Genomic DNA, 18,774 nt, shown 5'->3' with positions numbered 1-18,774 from the left:
AGGAAAATCCAGCCCTTCTCCAGTAGAAGTATTTTTATTGGATGTCTGTAAGCACACGCACAGCTTTTTTAGTAGGAAGCGAATTGCTGCGATTTGTCCTCTGGTTTTCCTTTTACCCTCGAAAGCGTTACGCTTCGCTTCCAGCTTTATCGACCGAGCCAGCAAGATGCGCAGGAGCGCGAGGGCCGTAGCTGTTGCGGCGGATCTGTAAGCGTAGATTCTGATTGCGGTACGCCCTTGTCCTGCAGCCTCGCAGGGTTGTCTCCCTGCAGCCGTGCCGTAAGGAAGGGGTGAGACGTTTTCCAACGCCGGCAAGAGCGCGTACTTTTACGCGAAGAACGTGTTTGGAATCGTACCGGTTAGTCTTCATGCTGATTGGAAGCGTTCAGGTCGCTCTAGCTTTTAAAGGACGTCTTGTGTTTTGAGCTGACCTGCTTACCTCGAATCCTCCTTGAGCTCAACTGCTCTCCCCTCCCTTGCTCTGACTGAATTCCTCTACTCGCCGCTGTGCTATTTTTTTCACATGCGGAAATATCGCTTGGGATTTTTGTTTTTCAGGTGTCTCGTTGCAAGCGTCTCGTGATGCTCGCTAGGTCCCCCCGGCCCAGGTTGGCCTGCCGGTCGTGAAGCGTCCCGAGGGTAAGGGGCCGGCCCCGTGCCTGGAGGCTCCTGGCTCTGTCTCCGGCGGGTGCCCCGCGGGTGCGTCAGCGAGGGCTGTCTGGTGGGGAGAGTCCCGGGCCAAGAGGGAGCGGGGAGGTTCGCTGCCCCGGGGAGCCCGTCCCAGCGCGGGAACGGAGGGGGAGCACGGCAGAGCAGAGCCTGAGCGAGAGGTGCGTCACCGTCCCCTGGCAGGCTCCCCCCGCGGCGTGGGGCAGCCGCCGGCTTGCGGGACAGGGGCTGGGGGGGGCTGCCCGCATTTTATTTCTCTGGCGGAGCTCCCCTTTTCGGGGGGGCGCCTACATATGTAAACGGCATTATTAAAGTAGCGAGCTGCCGGTCGGGGCTGTTTTCCTTGTTTTGTGCCTTTTTTGGGGGGGGTGATGAAAAAGTGTTGGAGGGGCCGGGGGGGTGATGATGTCATTTGGGGCACCCCAACGTCCCTGGGGGCGGGGGGTGTGATGATGAAACAGAGGAGCAGGTGAGTGGGGGATGAAGGTGTCACGGGGAGGTTCCCCCCCAGAGGAGGGGGGGTCACAGCCCCAAAATGCCTGAAAACTCGTGTGTGTGTGTGTGTGTGTGTGATTAAAAATGTTAAAAACTGGAAATACGGGTGCGAGGCATTGCAGTAGAGGAAAATCTCTCGCCTTTATATATATATATATTGAAAAATAATATTCATTTCTATAGAGAGAGAGAGAGAAAAGGATTTCAAAATACAAACCTGTACCTGCTACGTTCTAGAAATTATTAAAAAATCTAAATGGAGATAGATAGGGTTTTAAAATAAAAAAGAACTTGTCTATATGTGAAGAAATAAAGGAGTTTAAAACGCAAAAAGAGATGATGTAGATGAAGGAATTTAAAACAGAAGAAAGTCTGGATAGGTAGAGGTATCTACGCTTACCGTGTGTCACCGAGTAAGCCAAAGTAGGTTGTCTGTGTAATGGAAGTAAAGGTTCTATGGAAGTGTAAACAGATAACTAAGTCTAAATAGACAGAATTGTAAGTAGATACCGAAGTCTAAGATACCAAAGTGTCAAAATATCCAAGTCCAAGAGCAAAATATCCAAGAGCAACACGGTTTGGGGCTCCCAGGAAAGCCGAATCCGCCTGGATTTGTGCAGCTGGAAAGCAAGCGCGCGCGCACACACCCACCCCACCCCCCCCCTACATTTTAACGCAGAAAACCAAAAATGACCCATTGTTATGATGTGGAAAAGCGCCGGAAAACCCCAGAACTGAATAGTTTTGAAAAGCAGAAACCCCCAAGTTTTGTATGATGTAAAAGAAAAAACAAAAAAGAACAACAACAAAAAACCAAGCCAACAAACCAAAAAACCCAAACGCAAAACCCGCACCAATTTGGGCCAAATTTGGGGTGAACCGCTGGCAGTTTGAGGGGCATTGCTGGGGATTATCTGGCGTGGATTCCTTCTCCGGAGCGGACTATCCGTTGCGGCTTATCCCAGGTGAGTTATCTGCTGTGGATTATGCCGGGCGGACCCCCTGGTGTAGGTCATCCCCACCCGTGTCCCCCCGTGCACCTTTCTACCCACACACAGCCGCTGTCCGTCCGTGTCCGTCTCCGCCCCCCGTCCTCCTCTGCCTGTCTCTGCGCCCTCGCAAGTGCTCTCCACCCAAACGTCCCCCCACACAAGGTTTTTCCCCCCGTGCGGGCTTTTTTTTTCCCCGTGACGTGCCCCCCGCGTCCCCTGCCCTCCGGTCTCGTGCCCCCGCTCCCCCCTCCCATAGCTCCTTTGCTTCTGGACCCCCAGCTCCGCACGGGACACGGGCAGCCTGGGGAGCTTTGCCCCGAGCCATTCCTTTCCCCTCTGGGCAGCAGCGGTTCTGCCGCTGCTACAGGCAGGCGCTTTCTGGACGGGCGAGGGGCTGGGACGACCGGAGGCTGCTGCACGCTCCAGTCCGACTGAGACGCTGTTCCCGGGGGACCTGGCGCAGGGAAAGGCGAGGGACTCTCCGCGCTGCCGGTGACTCTTCAGAAGGGAACCGCGCTCTGGTTTTAGCGGCAGAAGGTGTCGGTCAGGCAGCCGCGTAGCACCGTGCTGAGCGATGTGGCAGGCGCCTGGCTTGGTGGAGTCCAGGCGTGTTTCTCGCCTCGCAGTCTCGATGCCCAACCAAGCAGGGGGTTCAGGTTCCCAAAGCCTTTGGGCGTGGGAGCAAGATGACAGCTAGGTGTCTAGCAGCACAGGATTTCAGCCGTGTTGCTTGCTGCAAATGGCTTGCAGGCCAGGAGATGTGGAGAGGGGTCTGAAATGAAGAAACGGAGCGTGGAAGCGATTGTTTTAAGGCGGCAAATGAAGCAGCCGAAGGAGGCGAGCGGCCCCTCCAGCCTCCCGAGTCTCGCGCGCTGCAGGCGGCCAAGCGCGGGCGCCGCGCGTGCTGGCGGGAGCGGCAGGGAGCGCGGAGCTGCGCTGCCGTCCAGAGCAGCGAGGGAACTGGCAGGGCTCTACGGCCGTCTGGTGCGGCCAGCTGAGGGGCCGCCGTGCCCCTTTGCTTTCCCTGTTTCACGTCTCATTCCTTTGCACGCCGCAGGGCAGGGCGGTAAGTAACATGGCGCAGCGTCTTGTTTAAGCGGCAAGCCCTGCGCGGGAAGCCCGGTGCGTGTGCAGGATGAGCAGAGGGCGGGCACCGCAGCAGAGCCCGAGGGGCGCCAGCGTATCGCTCGCTCGCAGATCGCGCGCTTGCCCGTGGTCTGCTCGCATGCACCGCTTCCTGATAATCGTAGCTGCCCCTCTGACGCAAAGCAGCTTTCAGTGCCTTGAGGATGCCATCGGTGTCGCTTTTATTTTCTTTTTTTTTTCTTTTTTTTTTTTTTTTTTTTACTAAAATCTCTCCAGGGTCTGTTGACTCGCTGGTGTCACTCTCCCACCCCTGATGCCACATGCAGATGAATCCAGCACTCCCGGGGGCTTTTTCTGGGGGCAAAAAAGCCGAGGCAAGGCAAAGGTATTGACCAGGTTCCCTGTGCTGCGTCCCCCGGCTGGGTGCTGGGGTGGGGGGCGCGGAGAGAAAGGGCCAGCAGCCGCTGCAAGCTGTCAAGTGCAGAGGACTGAAATGCTCGAGCCGCTTGGGTGCTTTTTGGTGGCGAGGCGATGGCTGTGGCTGCGTGGGCTGTGAGCGGGAGCAGGGGCAGAGAAGGGCGAGGCTTGTGACACCCCCCGCCCCCCCGTAAGGCGGCGGCGGCGGCGGCGGCGGCTGCGGGCGGCCCCAGGCGGGCCGGGGTCGAGTCCTTTCTCCCCGCGGGGCGCGGTCGGAGCGCCGGGCTTGGTGTGGTGCTGCCGCCTGGCGGCCAAAAGCGGGTACTGCAGGGCGGGAGCCGCGCAGGGGCGGTGGCGTCCCCGTGGTCGCCGGTGCCGGTGGCCGGTAACGGGCATGCGACAGCGCGGTGCCCGCGGGGTGCTGCCGCCGCAGCCGTTGCTGCCTCCCGGTAAGGAAGCGCCGCTCTCGCCGCACGGGAGGCGCTTGCCGCTGCTAGCACTGCCGCGTCCGCCTCCGCTGCAGCCCCGCCCCGCGGCGTCCGCCTCCGCTGCAGCCCCGCCCCGCCGAATGCCCCGGTCCTGGTGTGGAGCGGCCCCGCCCCTAGGGCCGGGCCCCGCCCCTGGATGCCCCCGGGCAGGGGAAGGGCACCACCCCTAGCGACAGGCCCCGCCCCTGGAGACCACGCCTGCGCACTGTGTTGGGGTGGAGCTTAGCCGCGGGGGGGCGGAGCCTAGCGGTGGTAAGGCGGAGCTTTGCCGTGCGAGGGCGGAGCTTCACTGGCGCATGCGTGCTGTCTCGGGGGCGGAGCCTTGCCGGGGGGGCGGCGCTTTGCTCTGAAGGGCGGGGCTTTGCCGCGGGTGGGCGGAGCTTGCCGTGTGAGGGCGGAGCTTAACCGGCGCATGCGCGCTGTCTTGGGGCGGAGTTTTGCCGCGGGGGGCGGAGCTTTGATGTGAAAGGCGGAGCTTTGCCGCGCATGCGCGCTGCCTCGGGGGCGGAGCTTTGCCGCGGGGGGGCGGAGCCTTGCCAGGTGAGGGCGGAGCTTTGCCGGGTGAGGGCGGAGCCTGACCAGCGCATGCGCGATGCGTCGGGGGCGGAGCCTTGCCGTGGGAGGGCGGAGGTTTGCTGTGAAGGGCGGAGCTTTGTCTGCGCATGCGCGCTGTCTCAGGGGCGGAGCTTTGCTGCGGGGGGGCGGAGCTTTGCCGTGGGAGGGCGGAGGTTTGCTGTGAAGGGCGGAGCTTTGTCTGCGCATGCGCGCTGTCTCAGGGGCGGAGCTTTGCTGCGGGGGGCGGAGCTTTGCCATGGGAGGGTGGAGCTTTGCCGAGGGGGCGGAGCTTCACCGGCGCATGCGTGCTGTGTGCAGGGCAGAGCTTGGCTGCAGAGGGCGGGGTTTTCCGCTGGGAGGGCGGAGCTTCGCCAGCGCCTGCGAGGTGCATCGGGGGCGGGCATCGCGCCGTGGGTGGAGCTTCCCCCCGCGGAGGGGCCAGCGGGAGCCCGGCTGCGGCTGCAGGCAGGGAGGAGGTGAGCGGGGAAAGTCCCGAGAAGGGCGGCGGTGCCTGGGGGGAGCGGCCGGGCCGGCGGGAGGCACGGAGCGGGGAGGGTGCGGTGCCGTGTGGGAGCCGGGCGGGTGGGGCTTCCCGGGGCCGGGCGGCGGGGGGGCGCCGCGCCGCTCTGGGGCCGGGCGCCGGGGGGCCGCCGCGCCGATCTGAGCCGCACTGGTTCGATGCTGGGCAGGCGCCGCGCCGGTGCGGGCCGGGCGGCGGGGGAGCGCCGAGCCGCGCCGGGGCCGGGCGGCGGGGCAGCGCCGAGCCGCGCCGGGGCCGGGCGGCGGGAGAGCGTCGCGCCGAGCCGAGCCGCGCCGGTCCGGGGCCGGGCGGGCGCCGCGCCGAGCCGCGCCGCTCTGGGGCCGGGCGCCGGGGGGCCGCCGCGCCGATCTGAGCCGCACTGGTTCGATGCTGGGCAGGCGCCGCGCCGGTCCGGGGCCGGGCGGCGGAGAGGCGCCGCACCGAGCCCCGCCGGGGCCGGGCGGCGGGGGAGCGCCGCGCCGAGCCGCGTCGGTCCGGGGCCGGGCGGGGGGGGAGCCGCGCCGGTCCGGGGCCGGGCGGCGGGGGGGCGCCGCGCCGAGCCGCGCCGCTCCGGGGCCGGGCGGCGGGGGCGCGCCGCGCCGAGCCGCGCCGCTCCGGGGCCGGGCGGCGGGGGGGGCGCCGCACCGAGCCGCGCCGGGGTTGGGCGGCGGGGGAGCGCCGCGCCGAGCCGCGCCGCTCCGGGGCGGGGGGTGCCGCGCCGAGCCGCGCCGCTCCGGGGCGGGGGGTGCCGCGCCGAGCCGCGCCGCTCCGGGGCGGGGGGGTGCCGCGCCGAGCCGCGCCGCTCCGGGGCCGGGCGGGCGCCGCGCCGGTCCGGGGCCGGGCGGCGGGGGGGCGCCGCGCCGCGCCGGTCCGGGGCCGGGCGGCGCGGGGGCGCCGCGCCGCGTCGGCGCCGGGCGGGGGCGGGCAGCCGGAGGTGTTGGCGGGGGCTGCCCGGAGCCGCGCTGGGGGCTCGGCGGGGCTTCCACGTGCGGCGGCGGCGGGGGGAACGGTGTCCCCGCAGGGTCCCAAAGCACGGAAGGTTGCGTCTCGCGGCATCCGGGGCTTTTGGTCGGTCACGTTGGTTCCCCGGGGCATGCCGGGAGGTGTAGTTTCTAGGGCCGTGGCTGCCGGGCAAACCGCTTCCTTTTTTGCCTCCTCCTTTCCCTTGCCTGCGGGGGAGCGGCGGGCCGGCGGGAGGCACGGAGCGGGGAGGGTTCGGTGCCGTGTGGGAGCCGGGCGGGCGGGGCTTCCCGGAGCCGGGCGAGGGGGGGCGCGTCGGGTCGGGGCCGGTGGCGAGGTGAGCCCGGAGTGGGGCGGGCGCCGCGCCGGTGCGGTGCGGGGCGGGGGGGCCCCGCGCCGAGCCGCGCCGCTCCGCTCCGGGGCCGGGCGGCGGGGGGAGCCGCGCTGGGGGCTCGGCGGGGCTTCCACGTGCGGCGGTGGCGCGGTGAACGGTGTCCCCGCAGGATCCCAAAGCACGGAGGGCTGCGTCCCCTGGCATCCGGGGCTTTTGGTCGGCCACGTTGGTTCCCCGGGGCATGCCGGGAGGTGTAGTTTCTAGGGCCGTGGCTGCCGGACAAACCGCTTCCTTTTTTGCCTCCTCCTTTCCCAGCGTCACCTTCTGCGTCCCGGGAAGAAAATCCCGCGTGGGTGATTCCGCTCGGCGCTCAGGTAATCGCGTGTCTGGGGCTGCGGGAGCGGGGAGAAACCCTTGCCGGGTCAAGGACGCTCCAGGGGCGCCACATCAAAGCCAGAGGAAAGGCAAAGCCGCTGCCCGTGCAGAAAAGCCGATGACAAATTGCAGCTGAGAGAGCGCGCCGCGTTCCTGCAGTGCTCCCTTGGCAGTTTCGGCTGTTTGCCTTCCGGGCAAAAGAACAGACTTTCCTCTAGGAGAAATGAAGAGCTGCCTGTTCCCTTCTTTAGGGTCCGGTGTTTCTCTTCTGGTCGGTCGTGCTACTTTGATGGGCGAGCTGGAAATAGCCTGTTGTTCTGATACGCAGAACTAAATTGTTAGTAACATGCGGTGTCAGTAGAGTTCATTTTGGAGCACCTAGGTGCCAGTGGAAACGTAAGGAATGAAACGCGATGGAAACCGATCTTTAAACTTTAGTTTTCCTTGGTTTTTCTTTGCCATCAGAGCGTTGATGGCACGGTGGCCTGTGGCTCGGTGCACGTTCTGTTCCGTGGAGCCTTCGGTCTAGGACTTTGAAGTAACAAAGTTTGTCCTTCCAGAAAAGGGCTAGTCGCTCCTAGGATTGAGGTGTGGGCTTGGAGAGTCTCTTAAGCACGTGCCTAGAATTAAAGCCGAATTTCACTTCCTGTTGCTGCTGTTTGTCTTCACTTTCATTCCTTTCGCCACTGCTCCATCGTGAGCGGGAGCTCTGAATCATCCCTTTTTTTCAGTCTCGCACACGTTTTTTTACCCAAGGAGGTGCTACGTTTAGAAGTTAAGGAGTTTTCTCACAAACGCGTCGGTCGATGCAATTGCGTTGTGATTGTTAAAACCCCCAAAATAACACCGGTCTTACAGATCTGGCCTATTTCTTCTGAACACGGATTCGTCGCGTGCAGATCGGGATACAGATCGTCTGCGCTTCCTGCTCTGTGGAGGACACTGTGCTGAGACAGGGGTGAGCTCCCAAAGGAAAAAAATACAAGGTCATGGGGTTTTTTTGTTTGTATTTGGGGGCGGGGGGGGTGTATTTAAAAGAAAAAAAAAAAAAAGAGTGGAATGTTGACTGGTGGCAGCCTGCAGAGCTTTTTTGCTGCCCGGCCTCTCCTTTTCCTCTCTTGAAGTCCTCTTTCGTGGCTGTAATTGTCGTTTGGAGAAGTTCGGAAGAGCAGTTCAGGGACTTGCCTGGGCCCGTGTGCTAGTAATACCAGGAAGGGAAACGCTTGAACCGGTAGCAAAGAAGTTGGCTCCAAGTAGAGGTTCTGAAGGAAGAACAACGATAACAGGAAGCAAATAGCAAGTTACCAAAAAATGGGCGCGTGTCAAACGCCTCCGAGTTTTATTGCCGAATGTTGTTTGGCAATATGTTCCAAAGGGCTATTTTTTCCTTCGCTCGGCTGTAGCCTTCGCAAGACTTCACAAAACCGGGCAGCTTGGGACTCCTCCCCAGCTTTATGCTACAGGTTTTTTTTCCTCTCTCAGCAGAGTGTCAGCTGCCGCCGTTTCACCGTGGTCGCCCTTTCTTCTGCCGTGAAAGCGCAAGACGGACGGAAAGGCTGCGTAGCGGTCTGCGAGTACAAGGTACGTCCGCGATGCGTGTCCGCGTTTTTCCTAAGGCACTTGTAGCATGGACTTCAAAGTTAACGTCAAGAATGCGCCAGCTCTCCTTCCTTCTGTAGTTTTTCTAGGAACTATTTTAACGCAGATCCTAAAAGGAAAAGAAGGTCTGCGCTGGAGCGTGTTCTGCCTGTGCAAAGCCGACTTCCCTCCGTTTATTTTGCCTTCCTGAAAGCGCAATCTTCTGTTTCTGTGCGCTTACTAGGAAATGATATCGGGAAAATAGTTGCGTCCTAAAAGAGGAAAGACGCCGTTTGTAAGAGTTCAGGCGTTCAGAAGAAACAGGCTTTGTTTTCGTCATAGAAGCTGTGTGCTTTTTCAGTCAATAAGTTTTGAAAATATCTTAGAGTAGTACTTGAAAAGCTTACTGAGATACTAGCGTCCGTACTAAAAGCGATCCAGGTCCAAGGAGAGACGTGGACAAAAGAGGAGGAATCGGCCTCGAAAATTCGTGTGTGTGATCAAAAACGTTCAAAACTGTAAATACGGGTGTGAGGCATTGCAGTAGAGAAACATCTCTTGCCTTTCTATATACATATATATAGAAAAATAATATTCATATGTATATATACAGTATTCATATATATATATATATATATAAAAAGAAGGATTTCCAAATACAAACCTATATCTGCTGTATTATATAAATGATTCAAAAATAATTTTCTGTCTTTTTCCATTTTTTCCGTCTCCGTTTTAGTTCACCGATGCGGGTTTTTAAATCACTTCCTGATGTCCTGTTTCTTAATTTTCCCAATTATTTCTTGTCTTTCCTTAGTGCCCTTGCTTTTTAAAATTTTGTTTCTGCATCTCTGTTTTAGTGCACTGTCCCTAATGCTGATTGCTTTTTAAGTTTTCTTTCTATGCCTCCTTTTATTCCGTTCACTGTCTTTATTTTGAATGATTTCTTGTCTTTCCTTAGCACTGTCGCTTTTAAAAATTTCTGTCTATGTCTGCATTGTAGTTCAATGTTGCTACTTTGTACTGCTTTCCTCTCTTAATCCTTTGGCTTTTAAAATTTCTACTTGCATCTTGTTTGCTGTCATTAACTTTTAATTATTCTTTCTTGTTTTTCCTTAGTGCCATCACTTTTTAAATCTTCTTTTCCATCTCCATTTTAGTTCACCAATGGGATTTTAAAATTTTTTCCTTATTTCCTTAATCACCATTGCTTTTAAAAGTTTGTCTGTTTTTATACCATTTCCTGTCTTTATTTTGATGTATTTATCTTTAATTATTTTTTTGTCTTTCCTTAGTGCCCTACCTTTTAAAATTTTCTTTCCACAGCTCTCTCTTAGTTTGTTTTCTTTTTCTTTTAGTTTTCTTTCTATGCCTACTTTTATCCTGTTCACTGTCTTTATTTTTTAATGATTTCTTGTCTTTCCTTAGTGCCTTTGCTTTTTAAAATGTCTATTTATGTCTGTGTTGTAGTTAGCTGTCACTATTTTTTAGTGCTTTCCTTTCTTAATCTTAATATTTGGGTTTTCCTTTTTTCCTTTCTTAATCTTGATCATTGGTTTTTAAAATTTTCTACTTTTATCTCCTTTGCTGTCACGAGATGTTAATTATTTTTTTCTTGTTTTTCATTACTGCCATTGCTTTTACAATTTTTTAATTCTACATCTCTCTTTTAGTTCACAGTTTCGATTAATTTTTTCCTTATTTTCCTTATAGTTTGCCATCGCCGTTTTTTCATTTGCTCAATATGGCTTTAATCTCCATTGCTTTTAAATTTTCTGTCTCCTTTTATCCCCTTTGCTGTCTTTATTGTGCTCTAGTTAATTATTTCTTGTCTTTCCTTGGGGCCCTCCCGTTTTAAATTTTCTTGCTCTGCCTTTCGTTTGCTGTCCCTAGTTTTTAGTTCCCTCCCCTTCTTTTCCCTAATGCTCATGGCTTTGCAAATTTTCTTTCTCTGCCCACTTTTCTCCTGTTCACCATCTGTAGTTTTGAATGATTTCTTGTATTTCCTTAGTGCATTTTTTTTTTTTTATTTCTGCATTGTAGTTCACTGCTGCTATTTTTTAGTTCTTTCCTTTCTCCGTCCTTTGGCTTTTAAAATGTTCTACTTTTATCCCGTTTGCTGCTGTTAGTTTTTGATTGTCCTTTCTTGTCTTTCCTTAGTGCTATCGCTTTTTAGATTTTCTTTCATCATCTCCATTTTAGTTCAGTGATGCTATTTTTGAATGTTATCCTTATTTCCTTAATCACAGTTTCTTTTAAAGTTTTCTGTCTCCTTTTGTTCCAGTAGCTGTCATTATTTCCCTGTATTTATGTTTTAATTACTTCTTGTCTTTCCATAGTGCCCTCACTTTTTAAATTTTCCTTCTCCATCTCTTTAAGTTCACTGCCACTATTTTTTAATTTTTCCATTTATTTCTCTAATCCCTGTTACTTTTTAAAATTTTCTTTTATGCCGTTCCCAGTCTTTATTATGCTGTTCTTTTAATTACTTCTTGCCTTTCTTTAATTCCTTTGCTTTTTAGATGTTCTATTTTAATCTGTTCTAGCCTGCTGTCTCTATGTTTTAATTTTTCCCTTATCGCCCCCTTCTAAAATGTTCTTTCTATGCTTACTTTTCTTACTTTTGATGCCTTTATTTTTTAATTATTTCTTTTCTTTCTACATCTCGGTTTTAGTTCAGTCCCTATTTTTAAATTTTTCCATTTTATTTCCCTAATCCCCCTTGCTTTTCAGATTTTTCTACTTTTACCTCGTTCACTGTCTTTATGTTGCTGTCTTGTCTTTTAATAATTTCTTGTCTTTTGTTAGTGCCCTTGCTTTTTAGAGTTTCTTTCTGCATTTATTTTAGTTCACTGTCCCTATTTCCTAATTTTTCCCTTTGTTTCCCTAATTCCCCTCTGCTTATTAAATCTTCTTTCTATGCCTACTTTTATTACCTTTGAATTTTTTTAATAATTTCTTGTCTTAGTGCCGTCACTTTAAAAATTTTATTTTTACATCTCTGTTTTAGTTTGCTCTCCTTTATCTCATAATTTTCCCTTTATTTCCCTAATCCCTGTCGCATTTAAAATTGTCTACGTTTATTCCCTTTGCAGTCTTTATTTTGCTGTCTTTTCTTTTCATAATTTCTTGTCTGTCCTTAGTGCCCTCGCTTTTTCAATGTTCTTTCTCCATCTCTGAGTTTGCTGTCCCTATTTTTCAATTTTTCCCCTTTATTCCCCTAGTTCCCCTCTGCTTATTAAATGTTCTTTCTATGCCCACTTTTATTCCCTTTGCTGTTGTTTAAAAAATTATTTCTTTTTCTTTCATTCGTGCCGTTGCTTTTTAAATTTTCTTTCCACATCTGTTTTAGTTCGCTGTCCCTATCTTTTAATTTTTTCCCTTTATTTCCCTCATACCCATCACTTTTAAAACGTTCTTTCCCTGTCTACATTTTTCCCTTCGATGTCTTTATTTTTAATTATTTCCTTAGTGCCTTTGATTTTCAATTTTCTTCCTATGTCCCCGTTTCAGTTCAGTGCCCCTACTTTTAAATTTTTTCCTCTATTTCCCTAAACTCTGTTGCTTCAAAAATTTTCTACCTTTATTCCGTTCACTGTCATTATTTTTTAATTATTTCTCATCTTTCCTTAGTGCGGTCGCTTTTTACAATTTCTGTCTCTCTGCATTTGTTTGGTTCGCTGTTGCTATTTCTTTAATTCTTTCCTGTCTTAGTACCTCGGCTTTAAAATTTTTGTTTCTATGTCTACTTTTATCTCGTTTGCTGCCTCTGTGTTTAATTTTCTTTCTGTTTGTCCTCTACCCAGTTGCTTTTGAAATTTTCTTTCTACATCTACTTTGATCAAGCTCCCTATCCTTACTTTTTAATAGTTTTCGGTCTGTTGTGTACCCCGTTGCTTTTAAAATTTACTTTGTATGCGTCTCTCTCTTTGTCCCCCTTTCTTTATTTTGTAGTTTTTTCTTGTCTTTCCTAAGAGACGTGGCTTTTATTTTTCCGATGTCTAATTTTATCCCATCCAATGCGCTTATTTGTTAATGCTTTCCTGTCTGTCCTCCAGCCTGTGCTTCACTTCATCTCTTTTCTTCGTATGTCTCTATTTAGATTGCCATCTCTATTTTTTTCATTTTCCCCTCTCTTTATCCCTCGGCTTTTAAAATTTTGTTTCCATATGTAATCTGGTTTGCTGTCCCTGTTTTTAGTTCTTTGCTGACTGTGCTGTACCTCTTGGCATTTTCAAGTTTCCTTCTAGGTCTACTTTTATCAAGGTCCCTATCCCTGTTTTTTAATTCTTTCCTGTCCCATCCTTTTTGAATTTTTCTCTCTCTCATCTTTTACGCAGTTTGCTCTCCCTGTTTTTAATTTTTTCTGGTTTTCCTTACCCTGTCGCTTTTAAAATTTTCTTTTTATGTCTCCATTTATCTAGTTCCCTTTCCCTTATTCTTAATACTTTCCTGTCACGTACCATGTTGCTTTTAACGTCTTATTTCTATCTCTCCATTTATCTAGTTCCCTGTCCCATTTTTCTTTCCTGTGTTTCCTGTAGTCCATTGTTTTTTATTTTCCCTTTCAAATCTCCCTCTACATAGCTCCCTTTAACAATTTTTTACATTTCCTGCCTCTCTGTCCTGTTCCCTTTCTATTTCTCGCTCTGTCTTACATTCTCTAATTTTTAATTCTTGCCTATGTTTGTTGCTTTTTAATTTCTATTTCTATGACTGCCTCTATCCAACTTCCTGTCACTTTTTTTAATTCTTTTTGCTTTTCCCCCCTTTTGTACTTCCCTCTATCCGCCCCGCCCCGCCGCTGCCTGTGTGTCTCTTATTCTCTCTGTCCCTCTCTGCTGTTCCTGTTGTCCCGCTCGGTCCCTTCTGTCTCTCTCCCCTGCCCCCTGTTGCTCCCTGTTCCTGTGGGATCTCCCCATCCTCCTCCTCGCTGCACTCCATTTCTCTCTCTCTCAACACCCTTGTGCGGTTCCCCGTCCCTCTCTTGTTCCCAGTATCCCGTTTTCTGGCTCCCTGTCCTACACCTCTTCTCTACCTCCCTCCATCCTTCCTTCTGCTTTCCTCGTCCCTCTTTTCCCTCTGTCCCGCTGCCTTTGGGCACCAAGCCTCGTAACCAGCTCGTTGCTGGGATTTCTGATGGGCGTGAAGGAACAAACATTTGCTGCCTCCTTTGTGACCCCAGATGTGTTTCCAGCCCCTGGCCTCTGGGTGAGCGGCTGCGGTTGGGTCCAGGGGACGCAGTGATGTGCTGTGGGGCTGGGGTGATGGCCTCAGTTCCTGATGGGTTCCAGCTAGGGCAGCCCAGGTGGGACCCATGAAGCGAAGACGGGGCTGGGCCAAGTAGCTGGCAGAGTGCTGCGGTTTGGATTGAGGATGAGAACAATGTTGGTAACGCACTGACGTTTTGTTTGTCGCTAAGTAGCGCTTACACCGCTCAAGGACCTTTCAGCTTCCCGTGCTCTGCCCGGTGCGCCAGAAGCTGGGAGGCGCCACAGCCAGCTCAGCTGACCCGCGCCGGCCGAAGCGCTGTTCCCTCCCGTGTGACGTCACGCTCGGTAGGGAAACGGGGGGTCGTTGGCCAGGAGTCAGCGATCGCTGCTCGGGGACGTGCTTGGCATCGGTCGGCGAGTGGTGAGCACCTGTAGAGTGAATCGCTTGCTTTGTATACTGTTATTGGTTTATTATTATTACTACTAGTACTATTACTACTATTCTGTTGTCTTTTCCTTCAATTGTTAAACTGTTCTTCCTTTAACCCACGAGTGTTCTGACTTCCACCCTTCCAATTTTCTCCCCCGTAGCGGCTGTGTGGTGCTTAGCTGCTGGCTGGGGTTAAACCACGACAAAAGCTTCTGTCTACTTGTATTCCGTTTGCCGTTTCCCTTTTTTAATTCTTCCTTGTCTCTATTAGTACCTTTGCTTTTTCAATTGTCTTCCTACGTCTCTCTTTTAGTTCACTGTCCCCGGTTTTCATTTTTTTCTCTTTGTTGCCCTAATTCCCGTCATTATTGACTTTTTTTTGCTTTTATCCCGTTCCCTGTCTTTAGTTTTCAAGGAGTTGTTCTCTTTCCTTAGGGTCCTCCCTTTTAACAGCCTCGGAGGGGGCGTAGCTTCCCGCTGAGGAGCGGCTGGAGGAGGCGAGGTGGTTGTCAGCCGGGTCGTCATTTAATAGTAAAGTATGAAATGGCATGTTGGTTAATCATTTCCCGTTTGGTTTTGTGGGAGCTGTGCTGGCTGCCTTGAGAATCAGCCGAGAAGTTGAGGTGAGCTGGGTGGTAGAGGGGAGGCACACGGGGCTGGCTATTTCACCCGAGCGCCACGGGAACTTTGTGTCTCCTGGCATCCTAGGTGCACCGAGCGACAGCCGCAGCATCTTTCTTGAGAACAGGCGTGGAGCAGGGGAGCAGAGCGGTGCGGTGCTTTTGAGGAGGAGGGTGTCGCAGAAGCGGTTGGCAGTAACCAGACCGATGCTGAATACCAGCACTGTGTTTTAGTTTGTTAGTGTGCTGTGGGTTTTTGGGTTGGGAGGTTTTGGGTTTTTTTTTTTTTTTTTTTTTTTAAGATGATGAAGAAGAACTGAGTGAGTGCAGGAATGTTCTAGTTCGGTGTGTGGTGGTTTTCTTTTTTTCTTTTTTGAGGGTGGATTCAGATCCCTGGCCCTCTGAAAGCTCAGTTGCGGGGTGAGGGCTGAGGAGGTATCAAGGATAGGAATTGCAGGGAGGGGTTATAAAGTTGGTGTCGGGGAGAGGCCTGTCCAGGAGCAGTCTCCTTTGGGAAGGGAAAAGGACCGGGTTACTGTTCTTAGCACGCTGCTGACGTTGGCTGGGCAGGGCGGTTCCATCCTGTGTCTGTGCGTTCTGCTTTTGCGTAGTCTGTCTTCTGTGTCTCGTACCCTGGCTTTCTCGGGTCTTGATGTTTCCGTAGCTCTTGGTGATCATGGGGCCCCTCGGTAAGCCTCCCGAGGGTCTCGAACGCGTCGCCTCATCGGCATGGCGTTTCTTGAGCCCTGCTTATCTTGCCGTCGTAGCTTAAAGCACGGACGTGTCCGGGAAGCGTCGCGTTACAGATGTTTCTGAGGGATCGTCTGTTGTGTGCTTTTTCAGTCAGTAAGTTTTGAAAATATCTTAGAGTAGTACTTGAAAAGCTTACTGAGATACTAGCGTCCGTACTAAAAGCGATCCAGGTCCAAGGAGAGACGTGGACAAAAGAGGAGGAATCGGCGTCGCTTTCCCGAGAAGCATTGCCAGCCTTGTAAGTAGCGACAGCGAGTCCTGACGTGGTTTTGGTGAGTTACTGCTTCGGCAGCGTCCTTTTTCCTTAACCTACAGCGTGTGGTTTCTTACTTCAGTTGGAAAGAGATTTTCCAGAATGGAAGTCTTTCTCATTCAAAGAAGTTGTGTTTTATGAACTCCCCATCAGAGTGGGGATCTTCAGAGATGATGCGCTTGGCAGTAGAAGTCAGCAGCAGCGAGACTTTCCGCTCTCTTAAAAAAAAAAAAAAAGAAGAAAAAACAAAAAAAAAAAAGAAAGAAAAGTCCGTTTGCTTCCAAAGACCCGAGCACAGCACGTCTTCCGGAAGTTGATGGCATCGCTGGTTCTCAGGTGCAACAGCCGAGATGTCATCAACACGCGTTCCTCTGCGTGCTTCGGTGCAGCCAAAAGCGTTAGCAAATCTGCCGGTCCTTTCTGGTAGCCTTAGGCATTGCAGCCCCGGGGACTGGATTCCGCCCGCAAAGTAAAACCGTATGGGGGATCTCTTCTCTCACTGATTTTTCTACCCTAGATGTAACTTTAGGAAAAAAAAAAAGTTAAAATTGTCTATACAAACTGCCTTGCATTGTTTCAACTGCAACTGCCAACTAGCTGTGGCGTTGTTTCAACTTTAACTGCCAACTAGCTGTGGCGTACAATTGCTTAGGTGTATTTGAGCCGTTAGGTATTTGTTCTAAACGTTGACCAGGAGAGGCAACTGAACGTTACGGGTTTTCCCCCCCCCCCCCCCCCGCTCGTTTGACGGAGTGCTCTGAAGTACTTTTCTTTCTGTCTGGCTTTCAAGGGTGCGTTTCCCTGGCAGTTCAGTAGCATCTCTCTCGGGCAGCGCGGCTGGCCAGATGTCGCTCCTAATGACGTAAGGCGCAAAAAACCCCTGGTCAAATGATAACTGCGTATCTTGGAGACAGATAATCTGCTGGTATCGATTCACAGCTGTGCAAGTTAAATTAATGCAAAAGGAAAATCCAGCCCTTCTCCAGTAGAAGTATTTTTATTGGATGTCTGTAAGCACACGCACAGCTTTTTTAGTAGGAAGCGAATTGCTGCGATTTGTCCTCTGGTTTTCCTTTTACCCTCGAAAGCGTTACGCTTCGCTTCCAGCTTTATCGACCGAGCCAGCAAGATGCGCAGGAGCGCGAGGGCCGTAGCTGTTGCGGCGGATCTGTAAGCGTAGATTCTGATTGCGGTACGCCCTTGTCCTGCAGCCTCGCAGGGTTGTCTCCCTGCAGCCGTGCCGTAAGGAAGGGGTGAGACGTTTTCCAACGCCGGCAAGAGCGCGTACTTTTACGCGAAGAACGTGTTTGGAATCGTACCGGTTAGTCTTCATGCTGATTGGAAGCGTTCAGGTCGCTCTAGCTTTTAAAGGACGTCTTGTGTTTTGAGCTGACCTGCTTACCTCGAATCCTCCTTGAGCTCAACTGCTCTCCCCTCCCTTGCTCTGACTGAATTCCTCTACTCGCTGCTGTGCTATTTTTTTCACATGCGGAAATATCGCTTGGGATTTTTGTTTTTCAGGTGTCTCGTTGCAAGCGTCTCGTGATGCTCGCTAGGTCCCCCCCGGCCCAGGTTGGCCTGCCGGTCGTGAAGCGTCCCGAGGGTAAGGGGCCGGCCCCGTGCCTGGAGGCTCCTGGCTCTGTCTCCGGCGGGTGCCCCGCGGGTGCGTCAGCGAGGGCTGTCTGGTGGGGAGAGTCCCGGGCCAAGAGGGAGCGGGGAGGTTCGCTGCCCCGGGGAGCCCGTCCCAGCGCGGGAACGGAGGGGGAGCACGGCAGAGCAGAGCCTGAGCGAGAGGTGCGTCACCGTCCCCTGGCAGGCTCCCCCCGCGGCGTGGGGCAGCCGCCGGCTTGCGGGACAGGGGCTGGGGGGGGCTGCCCGCATTTTATTTCTCTGGCGGAGCTCCCCTTTTCGGGGGGGCGCCTACATATGTAAACGGCATTATTAAAGTAGCGAGCTGCCGGTCGGGGCTGTTTTCCTTGTTTTGTGCCTTTTTTGGGGGGGTGATGAAAAAGTGTTGGAGGGGCCTGGGGGGTGATGATGTCATTTGGGGCACCCCAACGTCCCTGGGGGCGGGGGGTGTGATGATGAAACAGAGGAGCAGGTGAGTGGGGGATGAAGGTGTCACGGGGAGGTTCCCCCCCAGAGGAGGGGGGGTCACAGCCCCAAAATGCCTGAAAACTCGTGTGTGTGTGTGTGTGTGTGTGTGTGTGTGTGTGTGTGATTAAAAATGTTAAAAACTGGAAATACGGGTGCGAGGCATTGCAGTAGAGGAAAATCTCTCGCCTTTATATATATATATATATTGAAAAATAATATTCATTTCTATAGAGAGAGAGAGAGAAAAGGATTTCAAAATACAAACCTGTACCTGCTACGTTCTAGAAATTATTAAAAAATCTAAATGGAGATAGATAGGGTTTTAAAATAAAAAAGAACTTGTCTATATGTGAAGAAATAAAGGAGTTTAAAACGCAAAAAGAGATGATGTAGATGAAGGAATTTAAAACAGAAGAAAGTCTGGATAGGTAGAGGTATCTACGCTTACCGTGTGTCACCGAGTAAGCCAAAGTAGGTTGTCTGTGTAATGGAAGTAAAGGTTCTATGGAAGTGTAAACAGATAACTAAGTCTAAATAGACAGAATTGTAAGTAGATACCGAAGTCTAAGATACCAAAGTGTCAAAATATCCAAGTCCAAGAGCAAAATATCCAAGAGCAACACGGTTTGGGGCTCCCAGGAAAGCCGAATCCGCCTGGATTTGTGCAGCTGGAAAGCAAGCGCGCGCGCACACACCCACCCCACCCCCCCCCTACATTTTAACGCAGAAAACCAAAAATGACCCATTGTTATGATGTGGAAAAGCGCCGGAAAACCCCAGAACTGAATAGTTTTGAAAAGCAGAAACCCCCAAGTTTTGTATGATGTAAAAGAAAAAACAAAAAAGAACAACAACAAAAAACCAAGCCAACAAACCAAAAAACCCAAACGCAAAACCCGCACCAATTTGGGCCAAATTTGGGGTGAACCGCTGGCAGTT

The 18,774-nt window shown here is 52.4% G+C and overlaps 2 long non-coding RNA genes across 3 annotated transcripts; both read left to right on the top strand.

The window, feature by feature from the left end:
* Window positions 1-4,984: 4,984 nt before the first annotated feature.
* LOC148056978 (uncharacterized) lies at window positions 4,985-15,025 on the top strand. 2 transcript variants are annotated; one of them, XR_015702098.1, is made up of 4 exons: window positions 4,985-5,178; window positions 7,750-7,849; window positions 8,377-8,472; window positions 14,548-15,025. It is a non-coding gene; the product is annotated as an uncharacterized LOC148056978 (long non-coding RNA). The 2 variants fall into 2 exon arrangements; XR_015702097.1 differs by lacking the exon at window positions 14,548-15,025 and adding an exon at window positions 8,571-9,012.
* A 1,449-nt stretch (window positions 15,026-16,474) lies between these two features.
* LOC148056977 (uncharacterized) lies at window positions 16,475-17,710 on the top strand. Its single transcript, XR_015702096.1, has 2 exons — window positions 16,475-17,059; window positions 17,260-17,710. It is a non-coding gene; the product is annotated as an uncharacterized LOC148056977 (long non-coding RNA).
* Window positions 17,711-18,774: the final 1,064 nt, after the last annotated feature.

This window comes from Nipponia nippon, unplaced genomic scaffold (genome assembly GCF_047370975.1).
Source record: "Nipponia nippon isolate SJK-2023a ecotype South Korea unplaced genomic scaffold, ASM4737097v1 scaffold_101, whole genome shotgun sequence".
Taxonomy (NCBI): Eukaryota; Metazoa; Chordata; class Aves; order Pelecaniformes; family Threskiornithidae; genus Nipponia; species Nipponia nippon.
This window is presented reverse-complemented; position numbering and strand designations above follow the sequence as displayed.